Below are 13,071 nucleotides of genomic sequence, written 5' to 3' on the forward strand. Positions count from 1 at the left end.
TTGAAAACCATGTTTCTAGACAGTTGCTGAGGCCCAAGTGCATTTGCAATGTGGGGCTTGAAAGACAATGTCAGTATCTATCCATTAAATTACTCTGGGTTAATGTAGTTTGTCTGCCAGAATTTTAGAACACATCAGGAGTGTTACCCAGAGACATGGCAAAGCAAATCATATTTTAAAAAGCAGAAATATACCAGTTTCATGCCATTTTACATTTTGATGAGATAGTTCAAAAAGAAATTCATAGCATATTCTTGAAATACAATTCTTTTTTACCAGAGTCTTCTTTAAAAAGACGAGAAAAAGGTAAAATATGAAATACAGCTGACCCTTGGTATCCATGGAAAATTGGTTCCAGAATCTCCTCCAAAATTCACAGATGCTTAAGTCCTTGATGCACGATGGCATAGTATTTGCACATAATGTACGCACATCCTCCTGTGTACTTTCAATCATCTCTAAACTACTTACAATACCAAATACAATGTAAATGCTATGTAAATAGTTATTATACTGTATGGTTTTGAAAATAATGATAAGAGAAGAAAGTCTGTCCATGTTCAGTACAGATGCAATTTTTTAAAAAGAATATTCTCAACCCAAAATTGGTTGATTCCACAGATGCGAAACTCATGGATACAGAAGGCTGAGTGTATATGTAATTGCATGGGTTTAATAGCAGTGTCAGTTTCATGCTTTTCAAGATTGAGTATAAGAAATTGAAATATTTCCCAGGCTCCTTCCATCACAGATCAATGCCCACAGTTGTTTCCTAAATGTGATCAGCATTTCCAGATGTGTATGAAGTGATATTTCTAGCGTCTCCATCTGTATTTTAAGTAGGAAAAACTGGTAAATCTTCTATATTGGAAAATAGACCCGAGGAATTCATGAAATTTTATCTGTTTTCATCAAAAGTACAATCTTCAAAGCGTTGATTTAGTCAGATTTTCTGCAAAACTTCTTTGGCTCCCTTCCCCTATACCCTTCAAACCCTGGGCCAAATTTGTATCACTTTTCTCATTCTTGATGAGCTTTTGCATTTTTCTTCTGGCATATGATCCAGATTTTTGACATATAAGTCATATGCTAGAATATTCATCCTAGTTTTGACATAATTTATTTTTAATTTTATTTCTGTAAACCACATTTATTTAACTTGTTACTTAATTCTCAATGTCCAAATTAAGAAAAAGCAGATATATCACTCAGCTTTGTTACCTTATTGTCTTTCTAGATCTACTGTTGAGGAAGAAATATATTTGTAAAAAGCATCTTCACATAGTTTAGATTTTGCTTGTTATGTCCAGAAATTTTCTTGGTCATAGAGTAAACATAGGTATAGGAAATCCAAATAGTTCCTTTAACTGAACTATAATAAAACATCACCATGCTTCCATTCTGAGATGCTGTTGTCCATTTTCCTTATATTCACACAGGGTTCACCGTGGAGGCCCACTGCGACTGTGTTTCTGGCCACCTGCGTAGCTTAGCAGGTGTAAGATACGCACTTACACATGCTTAGTACCTACTTAGCAGGTGGTCCTACATACTTGTTATACCTTGAAATCAGAGTCACAGTTGGTGGCTTTCCTCTTGAAGTGTTACTTTTGCACTTCTTGTTGGTTTGCTTGATTGGTTGGTTGTTTTTGTACATTATATTTCAATTCTATGTAATCTGCCATAAATTATAGCAATGAAAATTTGTTCACTCAGATCTCAAGATTTGTTTAGAACTAAACAAGTATGGTTATATAAAATTTTACTTCTCTGACCAAAATGTTCTTTGAGTGTACCCTCCTTAGTCTTTGGGTTTTGGCAATAGTGTGTCTATTTACCTCGTCCTAATTGTTTGTATCACCACATTTATCTCACCTTCTCTTCCCTCTCTCTTAACTCTGTCTTGCTCTCCATTAGCTGAAATTTTTCTTTTGATGCCATTTAATGTTACAGAAACTTTATAGTTATTTGTAAAACTTTCATTTTTTTTCAATAGATAGATAACACATTGTTGAAAAGGTGAATAATTATTTCATTCTAGATTCACTGTTTACAAATAGCCTAGAAGAGGAATGTATTCAAAGTTTAGAGCAAAGAATGTTTTAACGTGCTTTCCTATTGGGAGAAATGTTTTGTGAAAATTTGAAGAAACTGTTGTTTCTATCAGTTCAGAAATGATGGCCAGGTATCAAAAAGTAAAACAAATCATTAATCAAACTGGCAAACTAGAAAGATCAAAGAAAGAAGTATTCTTTACAAAGTTATTAAGAAAATTTCATTTTAATAACTATTCAATTGATAAATGTACAGTAAGTACTTATTAATCACCTACTATGCCAGGACTGTACTAGTCCTTGAGGATTCAGAAGTAAAGACTACTACTCTCACGGAACTCAGTTTTACCTCTTTTGATCATCAAAAAGATTCTTTGAAGCATTAGGGTTGGGGTTGGTATTATTATGCCAATAGTAAATAAGAATTAAGATTCAATGGATTGTCTTGGTTCAAACAGAAACTTGAATCTCATTCCCTTTTTGCCTGTTTTTTTTTTTTTTTAACATGTAATAACTGTAATTTTAAAAAAGTATTATCAAGACAGTAAATAAATTTAAGAAAAATAATTTAGGTAGTACCGTTCACGTACTGTTCTTTTTAGCTCAAATACTTTATATAGTTGAAATTAATGTAACCTTGTTGCTTATTTCATAGCAAACTCTACACAAACAAGAGATCCCATTGTAGCTATGACTGCTCCTCCTTGCTTCTTTACTTGGATTCATTCCTTAATTCTGCAAATAATTTAGTGCTAGTTATATCTCAGGCACTACGCTTGGCTTTTCTCGAACTTCTTCTGAGTTAATGAAAAAAAATCAGTACAGACTTTCTGGTGCTCAATTGGTTATTCTTTACATTAAACCTGCTGCCCTTGTTTTTATCTTTTGATGCATCTGACAGATGAAGTCCATCCTAACTAAGCTGAGTAGCATGAGCAATTTTGCATCTACTTTTATTAAACTGTAGTGTTTCTGCTTTCGTGGCATTGTTCAATATGCTTCTTATGCATTGGAATATCTCAATTCTTTCTATTAATATACATTTCTTATCTCAGCTCCACTGTAAAATCATACTTTATTCCCTTCAAAGTCTTTCTTACAAAGTCCAATGAATATATCCATACACTAACTTGTCTCATTAATGAGACTTGCTTTCTTAAAATTGTGTTCTATAATTACATTTCTATGTAAACATAGCCCTGTAGACACTTAACAACTATATACAGCTGGAAAAACTTAAACATTCTTCAGGCTACCCTGTCTCACTGTCTCGCCACTCCCTGCCCTTCCTCTTTTGTTCTCTACCCAAAGTGTAGCAAGATTAAGCTATCATTGAGAAATGACAGGTAAGAGTAATCACAATTCTTTTTTAGTTTTCCTTTCCCAGGTCAAGAATTTCTTTTTGTTTCTAGTTATAATGTATTTTTTCAATTTTGCATCCAAATAGGTAGGTGAAAAGGTATTAATATGGAAGAGATAAGATACTGGGACTGCTAATGAGTTGGGACTACCATCCTGTGATAGGTAGGCAGTAATTACATCATTAAGGTCATAAGGAGAATATCTATCACCTGTACCCACCCCAGGGTTTCTTTTACACATGGCTTCACAGATATAAGACAGAGACCACAGGCTTCTGAGTCAGTTTATGTTATTCCTTTTGCTTTTTACAGATGCAAGTAAATAACATATTTTTGGGTTTGTTTTGTGCTTTCAAATGGATGCTGTACTTCAGTTTGTTCCTTATTTTTATTCCCAAGGAATCCAAACAGATAGCTCAGGGTAAATAAGTACCTTAAAAATATCTGTTGAATGAAATAAGATAATGGTGTTTTTATGTGTTTTTCAAACCCCTCATCATGTTAAGCTCTAAAGCCAGAATTTATTAGCTTTCCAAATTATGAAAACTGGCTGATGGTCTTCTCTGTATAAATTTAGCTTCAAACCTTATTCAAATTTGTTAGGTTTCTAGTTCTAGATTGTTCCTCCTTGCAAAACACCCTGTGGATACAGCTGAAATTATTTGCATCTTTTATAATTGTATCATGGCCTTATTATGTGTAATAATAACATTTCAGAAAATATCTAGTTGAAATATATATTGAATACAAATCATTATATATCCAGATCTAATTTAAAATTTAAATATATAGGCCACAATTATAAAAGTAATCTGCAGAGAGTAGTATCACTTTGGGAATTCCTATGCCAGCAATTAGTTTTATGAGTAAATGTAACAGAATTAGGAAGGGCTAGGCAAGGAGTTGCATGGAGAAACATATAAAAGGGGTTGAACAAAAAAAAAAAAATGAATTCATGAACTACACATTATTCTCATACCACTCTCTCTCCTGCTCCAGCACCACCTATTTTTGTTTTGTTTTGTATTGTTTTGTTCTGTCAGTATACAATATTCCTCCCTCAGGATCTTTATGCTAGTTGTTCTGTATTTCTGGAATAGTAGTAAACATCATATGTTTGCATAGTCACTTTTTTCTAATCATTTGGCATGAATGTCACTTTCTCCAGTGACTAAGATGCCTTTCCTGAACACTAGTTGTAATGTGGTCCCACCTCACCATCCTCCGTATCACCTTGCTTTATTACTTCCAAACTACTTTTCATGCTCTAAAATTATTTTGCGATCCACTTACTTGTTTATTGGCTCTGATCTGACACCAATGTAAGTTCTAGGAGGGCAGAAGCCCTGTCTTATTTTCTACTGAATCTCCAGCACCTACTGTAGAACACAGCTCAAAGTACTTAGTAAATCAGAATGGAGAGGTCATGGAAGGATTCCCAAAGTGGGTGATATTTAAAATGAGTCTGGGAGAATGAATGGAATGTAGCCAGATGGAGAAATGAGGATAAGGCAGTGGTAAAATATTAATGAAGTCATAAACCTCACAGTGTCATGAACCAATACAATACAATGGTGAACTGATACATATACATATATATATAATCTAGGGTATCACTAGAACATGGAAAACAGGGAAGTGCTACATGGTGAAGCAAAAAAAAAAAAAAAAATTAAGCAAATGCAAGAAAATTAGGGCTTTATGTTCTACAATATACATTAAGAGTTTTCTCTTAGGCTTTAAAATGAAAATGGTTCTTGAAAATGAAAGACTTTAACCTGGAAGTGACATTATCAGCTTTGTATTCTAGAAGTCTTGAACAGTTGTGTACAAAAAATAGACTCTTTTCATTCCATGTCTAAGGCCTTAGTAAATTTTTTAAAGTTCATTATTTTGAATCACTGAAACATACTCCGATAACTCACATTCCTAAATATATACATAAAATGTCAGTAGCTCTGATTCAGCCAAAATTATTTAAATCAGCAAATAATTCACTTTGCATATAGACATTATACAAAAAGAAGCTGTTATTTATCGACATTTAAGGGCAATGGCAAATTTGTATGTCTTTAATCACAACTTAAACATTCACACTCTTGAATTGAATGCCTGATGTCATAATAATTATGCAGATTGTGACATATGAGGCTGCTGTGTACAAAATTTGAATTTAAAATACTCTTTTCATTGATATATAGTTAAATTACTTGCTTGACTTCAAGAAATATTTCCTTTTCTCATTTTCCTTTTGGGAATGCCAGCCTCAAAATTTTCTAGTTCCTCAAATTTTGTTGAGCTGCATTAACCATTTTAGGATTTTGCAAAAATGTATAAACATATAATGATCACATGGCCTAGCCATTAGTAAAGCAAATATAAATACTCTAAATTTAAAATAGTTTTAGACATTTCACAGATATATTTGTATTAATCTGTCTGAAGTATACCTAAGATAAAACAAAATATTAAATTAAAAAGATTTAAATATATCAATTATGAATAGACAGAAAAGTTGGTTAATATGGTTTGTCAAAGGAAAAAGGAGATATACTATAATTAAATTTCAAGCAATAGAGCATGCTTTTGAAAAAGATTGTTTTACTGTCTCTTTCTATGTTGAATTGAATATCATAACATTTTAAACAAAGTTTATGACATTAAGTTTTAGATTCAATGTAGACTTTGGTTCAGATCTCAGCTCCATCACTTATCGGGTCAAGTTACTTACTCTCTCAAGTCACAGTTTTCTCATTCTTTTCCTCTTTCCACTACTGCCACACCCCAGATAACCCATATTTATAAAAGTAGTTTGTTCTTCCATTTTTCCCCACGCTTATGTAATCACATATAAGCATATCTAGTGTATGCATACATATAAGCCTGGCGTATATATCTATATCCATATATGTAAGTATATATAAATATTTTTTTCCAACAAATTTAACTATTGTGTTTTTAGCGCAATTTTACTTCAGAAAGATTTAAGATCCTTTCTCATTTTTAAGCAATCATTTCTAAATATGCATTTAAATGATAATTGATAGAAGTTCCATATGTTTCCCCAAATACTTCAGTTGCTCTTTTATGTTCTTTATTCTTGTTTTCTTGGAGAAGTAACTCACTTTCTACTCCATGCATCAAGGTGAAATTTGACCCAGATAGCATAAATGAGTTCAAGTTTTTAAAATCATACAAACTATACCCATGGGGACAAAAATCATGAAAATATCATATTGAAATCACTTTCAATTTTCTTTTCAACGTCACAGAACGTGTGAAGATTCAGAAAACTAGTAAAAGGCAAATTGTGTCCCAATTTTCAAGAAAAGAAAATACTGACTTGTAGAAATTACACACAGAAACACTCACACACTTTGCAATAGTTTCCTAGTATTGCCTTAAAAAATTACCACATACGAGATCACTTAAAACAACAGAATTGTATTTTCTCTCAGTTGTGGAGGTCAGAAAACTTAAAAAAAAAAAAATGTTGGTAGGGTTATTTCCTTCTTGTAGACTCAGAATTTTTTCCACGCCCCTCTCCTAGACTCTAGTGGTTGCTGGCAATTCTGGGTACTCCTTATTTAGGCATACCACTCTAATCTCTGTCTTTATTGTCACATGGGTTCTCTCTGTGCGTTTGTCTCTGTATCCAAATTTCTCTCTTCTTATAAGGACACAGTCATTGGATTTGGGTGCACTCTAATATGGTATTGGTTTTCTTTTATTTTGATTACCTCTATAAAGACAATTTCTAAATAAAATCACATCAAAATAACTTTTGGGGGGACATAACTCAACTAACAACGCATTGTAATGTCAGTTTCAGGCAAATTTATAGTACAGAAGTTGTAAATAATAGCACTTGAGCATTTAACAAAGGCAATATTGTGTTATCAATCGAATCTTATAAAATGGACTCATTTCCCCTTCCCTCCTGACTGGTGGAGTAGAGAGATCAAGAGCATGACATAATTAACATTGTTTTTAACACATTAAGCACAGATTTTAATATTCATTGCTGTGAGCAAGAAATTTTAAAATGTGGATTATGTAAAAGGAAAGTCTAAATGGAGTTTTAGCTGGTTGAACAATTACAGAAGGTATTGATTACTGAATTTCTGTCATCCTAGAGGTTAATCTCAGAAATGACCTATTGAATTATTTATCTAACCCAACATTTGTTTCAGTGACATAAATTTAGACATAAAGAAAAAGTTTATCAAATTTCATGTGACAAAATCCAAGAAAATGGCTAACATGATAGGTAAACATAATACAGTTCAAGTAACCTTAATATGCTACATCTGATTTTAGTCACAAGGCTGAGAAGCCAAATCGGCTTAATAAAGTAGATAAAATTATATAGGCACAGTGTGAGTTTCTATTTCTGAAACCAAAAATCAGCTGTCCACACAACAACCATATCTGCAGTTTTAAAAAGCTGGTTACATGAGAGCCTCCTAAACATGGCCAACCTGACTGTGTTCTTAACTGGCATAACATTTATGTCAAATCCATCTATGAAGAGGATCTGATAATAAGAAACTATATCCTGAAACACATTGTTGCTGGTGTCCTGTTCCTATCTAATGCAGCACATAAATAGAAATGTTTCCCATTTTTAAAATATTTTTCTCACACTGGTCAGAGGGCAAATTTATTATCTTGGCCTATGTGAAAATGTATAAAAATTGTGAAACCGATGAAGTACTTTGAATCAAAAAATTATGAAGGTAGTATTGAAAATAGTGGACAATTTGCTTTATATTGTTTACTGGCAAAACCACCAAACCATTACTTCAGGTGCTAGAAAGAGCCTTTCTCTCACTGTACTCCTCTACCTCCCCCTACAACATCAGCTGTGGGATCATTTCTTAATATATTTGTTGTATATTTTTATAAAATTATTTGTTTCCCTTTCTCTTATCCTTTGCATGGTTAGAACTTATTGGACTAAAGAACTGAGCTCAGGAATAAATGCTTCATCTATCAGATACTTATACAATGATAATATTCTTTTTTTTTTTTTTTTTTTTTTTTTTTTTTTGAGACGGAGTCTTGCTCCTGACACCCAGTGCTGGAGGTGCAGTGTCTGGCCTCTCAGCTCAACTGCAAGCTACCGCCTCCCGGGTTCACGCCATTTCTCCTGTCCCAGCCTCCCGAGTAGCTGGGACTACAGGCGCCCGCTCGTCGCCCCGGCATAGTTTTTTTTGTATTTTTTAGTAGAGATGGGGTATTCACCGTATAGCCAGGATGGTCTCTGATCTCCTGAACGTCTGATCCGCCCGTCTCGGCCTCCCAAAGTGCTGGGATTACAGGCTTGAGCCACCGCGCCCGGCCAACAATGATAATATTCTTTCTAGTACACAATGAAAAGACTGACTCTAGAGTAATAATGCTAGGGTTTAATGAACCACATATATAGTATTACTCATAATACTAGGAGTAAATAATATGCCAATAAAACTAATGCAATTAGGCCTCATTAATAGATACCTATTGATATTGTATTATCTAAACATCAGATCAAATATTAGAAGGCAATGAATAAACCTAAAGAAGGTAATCTCAATGTAAGGGATCGGCAATAAAGACAAATAGAAACAGCAAAAGGAAATAAGGATGTTTGGTCTTAGGAAGAAAATACTTAAGGAAAAGTTAATAGCTATTTATCACAATTTACAGGGTTATTAAATAAGTAAGAAAAGTATTCTCTTTTGGAATAAAGGATATATGTAGGTTTAGTTTAATAAAAAATATTTCTAACAGTTTGGCACGTCTGAAAATAAACTGCTTTCAAGTTACGAGTTTGTCAGAGTTGGAGTTCCAATGATGATAAGATAGCTTGGATTGCAATAATCTTCCCCTGGATAACAATAATAAACTCTGGGGAAAATATAAAATAAAAACTATTTGAAGGCACTGGAGAACAATCAAAAGCTGACAGAAACTGTCAGGCATCTGACTGGTAATATTGTTTGGATATTTGTCCTCTCCAATTCTCATGTTGAAATGTGATTCCCAATGTTGAAAGTAGGGTTTGGAGGGCCGGGCGCGGTGGCTCAAGCCTGTAATCCCAGCACTTTGGGAGGCCGAGACGTGCGGATCACAAGGTCAGGAGATCGAGACCATCCTGGCTAACATGGTGAAACCCCGTCTCTACTAAAAAATACAAAAAAAACTAGCCAGGCGAGGTGGCGGGCACCTGTGGTCCCAGCTACTCGGGAGGCTGAGGCAGGAGAATGGCGTAAACCTGGGAGGCGGAGCTTGCAGTGAGCTGAGATCTGGCCACTGCACTCCAGCCTGGGCAACAGAGCGAGACTCCGTCTCAAAAAAAAAAAAAAAAAAGATAGTAGGGTTTGGTAGGTGGTGATTGGCTCATGAGGGTGGGTCCAGGGTGGGTCCCACCTCCTCATGAATGGTTTAGCACCATCTCCTTGATAAGTATGTACTTATTCAGTTATTTCACATGAGCTCTGGTTGTCTAAAAGAGTATGGGACTTCCCCCTTCTCTCTCGTTTCCTCATTCACTATGTGATATATCTGCCCCTGCTTTGACTTTTGCCATGAAAAAAGGCTCTGGAGGCCTCACCAGAAGCCAAGCAGATGCAGGCACCATGTTTCCTGTACAGACTGCAGAATTATGAGCCAATTAAATATCTTTTATTTATAATTCTGCCAGATTCAGATATGTCTTTGTAGCAACACAAAAACATCATGTTGATACAGACTATTGGTACCAGGAGTGGAGTGTTGCTATAAAGATACCTGAAAATGTGGAAATGGCTTAGGAACTAGGTAATGGGCAGAGGCTGGAAGAGTTTAGAGGGTTAAGAACAAGACAGAAAGATGAGGGGAAGTTTGGAATTTCTTAAGTGGTGAAATGACTGTGATTAAAATGCTGATAGAAATATGGACAGTGAAGTCCAGACTGAGGAGGTCTCACATGGAAATGAGGAATTTATTGGGAACAGGAGTGAAGGTAGCCCATTATGCCCTCACAAAGAACTTAGCTGCAGTGTGTTCATGACTTAGGGTTCTGTGGAAGTTTGAACTCAAGAGTGATGACCTAGGATATCTGGTGGAAGAAATTTCTAAGCAGCAAAGCATTCAATATGTGGTCTGACTACTTCTAGCAGTTTACCATCAGGTACTGAAGCAAAGAAATGACTTAAAGTTGGAATTTAAATATAAAAGGGAAGCAAAGTTTAAAAATTTGGAAAATTCAGAACCTGGCTATGTGGCTAACAAGGGAAAGGCATTTTCAGGAGAGAAATATAAGCAGGTTGCAGAGCAGCAACTTGTTAGAGAGATTAGCATGACAAAAAAGGGAAGCAAATGCTAATACCGAAAACAATAAGAAAAGATCTAGCAGGCATTTGAGAAATCTTTAAGGTGGATCATCCCATCAAAGGTCCAGACGCCTAGGCAGAAAAAATTGTTTAGTGGGGCAGGCCTATGGCCCTGCTGCCCTGTGCAGCCTCTGGACATTGTTCCCCAAATCCTGGCCTCTCCAGCTGCTGCTAGAGATCAAAGAGCCTCTGGCATAGCTGGAGCCATTGCTTTGGAGGGCATAAGCCATACGTTTTGGCAGCATCCATGTGGTGTTAAGTATGCAGGCCCACAGCATGCAAGTTTGAAGAAGACTTGGCAGCTTTCCCCTCAATTTCAGAGGATATATAAGAAAGCTTGGGCCAGGCTCAGCTGTTCACACCTGTAATCCCAGTACTTTGGGAGGCTGAGGTGGGCAGATCACAAGGTCAGCAGAGAGCATCCTGGCTAACATGGTGAAACCCCGTTTCTACTAAAAATACAAAAAATTAGCCAGGCATGGTGGCGGACACCTGTAGTCCCAGCTACTCAAGAGGCTGAGGCAGGAGAATGGCGTGAACCTGGGAGGCGGAGCTTGCAGTGGGCCCAGATTGCACCACTGCACTCCAGCCTTGGCGACCTCTGTCTCAAAAAAACAAAATCAAAGGCTGGGCGCGGTGGTTCAAGCCTGTAATCCCAGCACTTTGGGAGGTCGAGGTGGGAGGATCACAAGGTCAGGAGATCGAGACCATCCTGGCTAACATGGTGAAACTCCCTCTCTACTAAAAATAGAAAAATTAGCCAGGCGTGGTGGCCGGCGCCTGTAGTCCCAGCTACTCAGGAGGCTGAGGCAGGAGAATGCCATGAACCTGGGAGGCGGAGCTTGCAGTGAGCCAAGATCCAGCCACTGCACTCCAGCCTCAGATTCCATCTCAAAAAAAAAAAAAAAAAAAAAAACCAAAACAAAAACAAAACAAAATGAAAGCTTGGCTGCCCTGGCAGGAGCCTGCTACAGGGGCAGAGCCCTCACATAGAATCTCTACTAGGGCAGCACAGAGGGGAAATGTGGGTTTGGAGCCCCCACACAGAGTCCCCACCAGGGCACTACCTAACAGAGTTGTGGGGAGGCGGCTCCCAGCCTCCAGACTCCAGAATGGTAGAGCCACTGGCAGCTTGCAACCTCATCCTGGAACCAAAACAGGCAACCAACTCCAACCTATGAGAGCAGCTACACCCTGGAACACCAGAGGGGTGGAGCTGCCCAAGGTGTTGGGAGCTCACTACTTGCATCACTGTGCCCTGGATGTGGGACATAGAATCAAAGAAGATTTTGGAGCTTTGAGATTTAATGACTGCTCTCTTGGGATCAGACTTGTGTGGGGCCTATTGCCCCTTTCTTTTGGCCAATTTCTCCCTTTTGGAATGGGAATGTTTACCCAGTGCCTGTACCACCACAGTATATTGTAGGTAAATAACTTGTTTTTAATCTCACTGGTTCATAGGTGAAAAAAACCTCATCTCCATATGAAACTCTGGACTTGTGACTTGGAATTTGGGACTTTTGAGTAATACTGGAAAAAGTATTTTTTCAGTACTTTGGGGAACTATTGTGAAGTCGATATTGTATTTTAAAATGTGAAAAAGACATAGGTTTTGAGGGGTCAGGAGTAGAATGATATGGTTTGGATGTTCGTCCCCTCAAAATCTCCTGTTGAAATGTGATTCCCAATATTAGAGGTGGTTCCTGGTTGGAGGTGATTACATGATGAGGATGGATCCCCGATGAATGGTTTAGACGAGCCCCTTGGTGATAACTGACTTTTTGCTCAGTTAGTTCATGCGAGACCTGAAAGACTTTAAAAGAGTCTAGGACCTTTCCTTCTCCCTCTTGCTCCCTCTCTTCCCATGTGACATGCCTACTCCTGCTTTGCCTTCTTCCATGAGTAAGAACTCCCTGAGTCCTCCCCAGAAGCAGACCAGATTTAGGTGTCATGCTTCCTGTATAAGCTGCAGAACTGCAAGTCAACTAAATCATTATTCTTTTAAATTACCCAGCCTTAGGTATTTTTTTGTGGTGATGCAAAAATGTCCTAATTCAACTAGTAAAGGGAATTACAGTGACTGAGTGAGACCCATATTTATAGACACTTTCCCTGTGGGTACGCCCAGTTCTCAAGTGTAACAGCTAGAACTCAAGTAGAATGCATCCGAATTACTGAGTTGGGATATCGGTGTAGAGATTTCAGGCTACCAGGGTGGTTATAAATGAAGAGTAATCCAGAAAGTAGGGAGACACAGAGACAATAACATTAATACCTGCCATTTAAAATTCCTCAAAT

This window comes from Rhinopithecus bieti, unplaced genomic scaffold (genome assembly GCF_001698545.2).
Source record: "Rhinopithecus bieti isolate Rb0 unplaced genomic scaffold, ASM169854v2 scaffold_19037, whole genome shotgun sequence".
In the NCBI taxonomy this organism is placed as follows: Eukaryota; Metazoa; Chordata; class Mammalia; order Primates; family Cercopithecidae; genus Rhinopithecus; species Rhinopithecus bieti.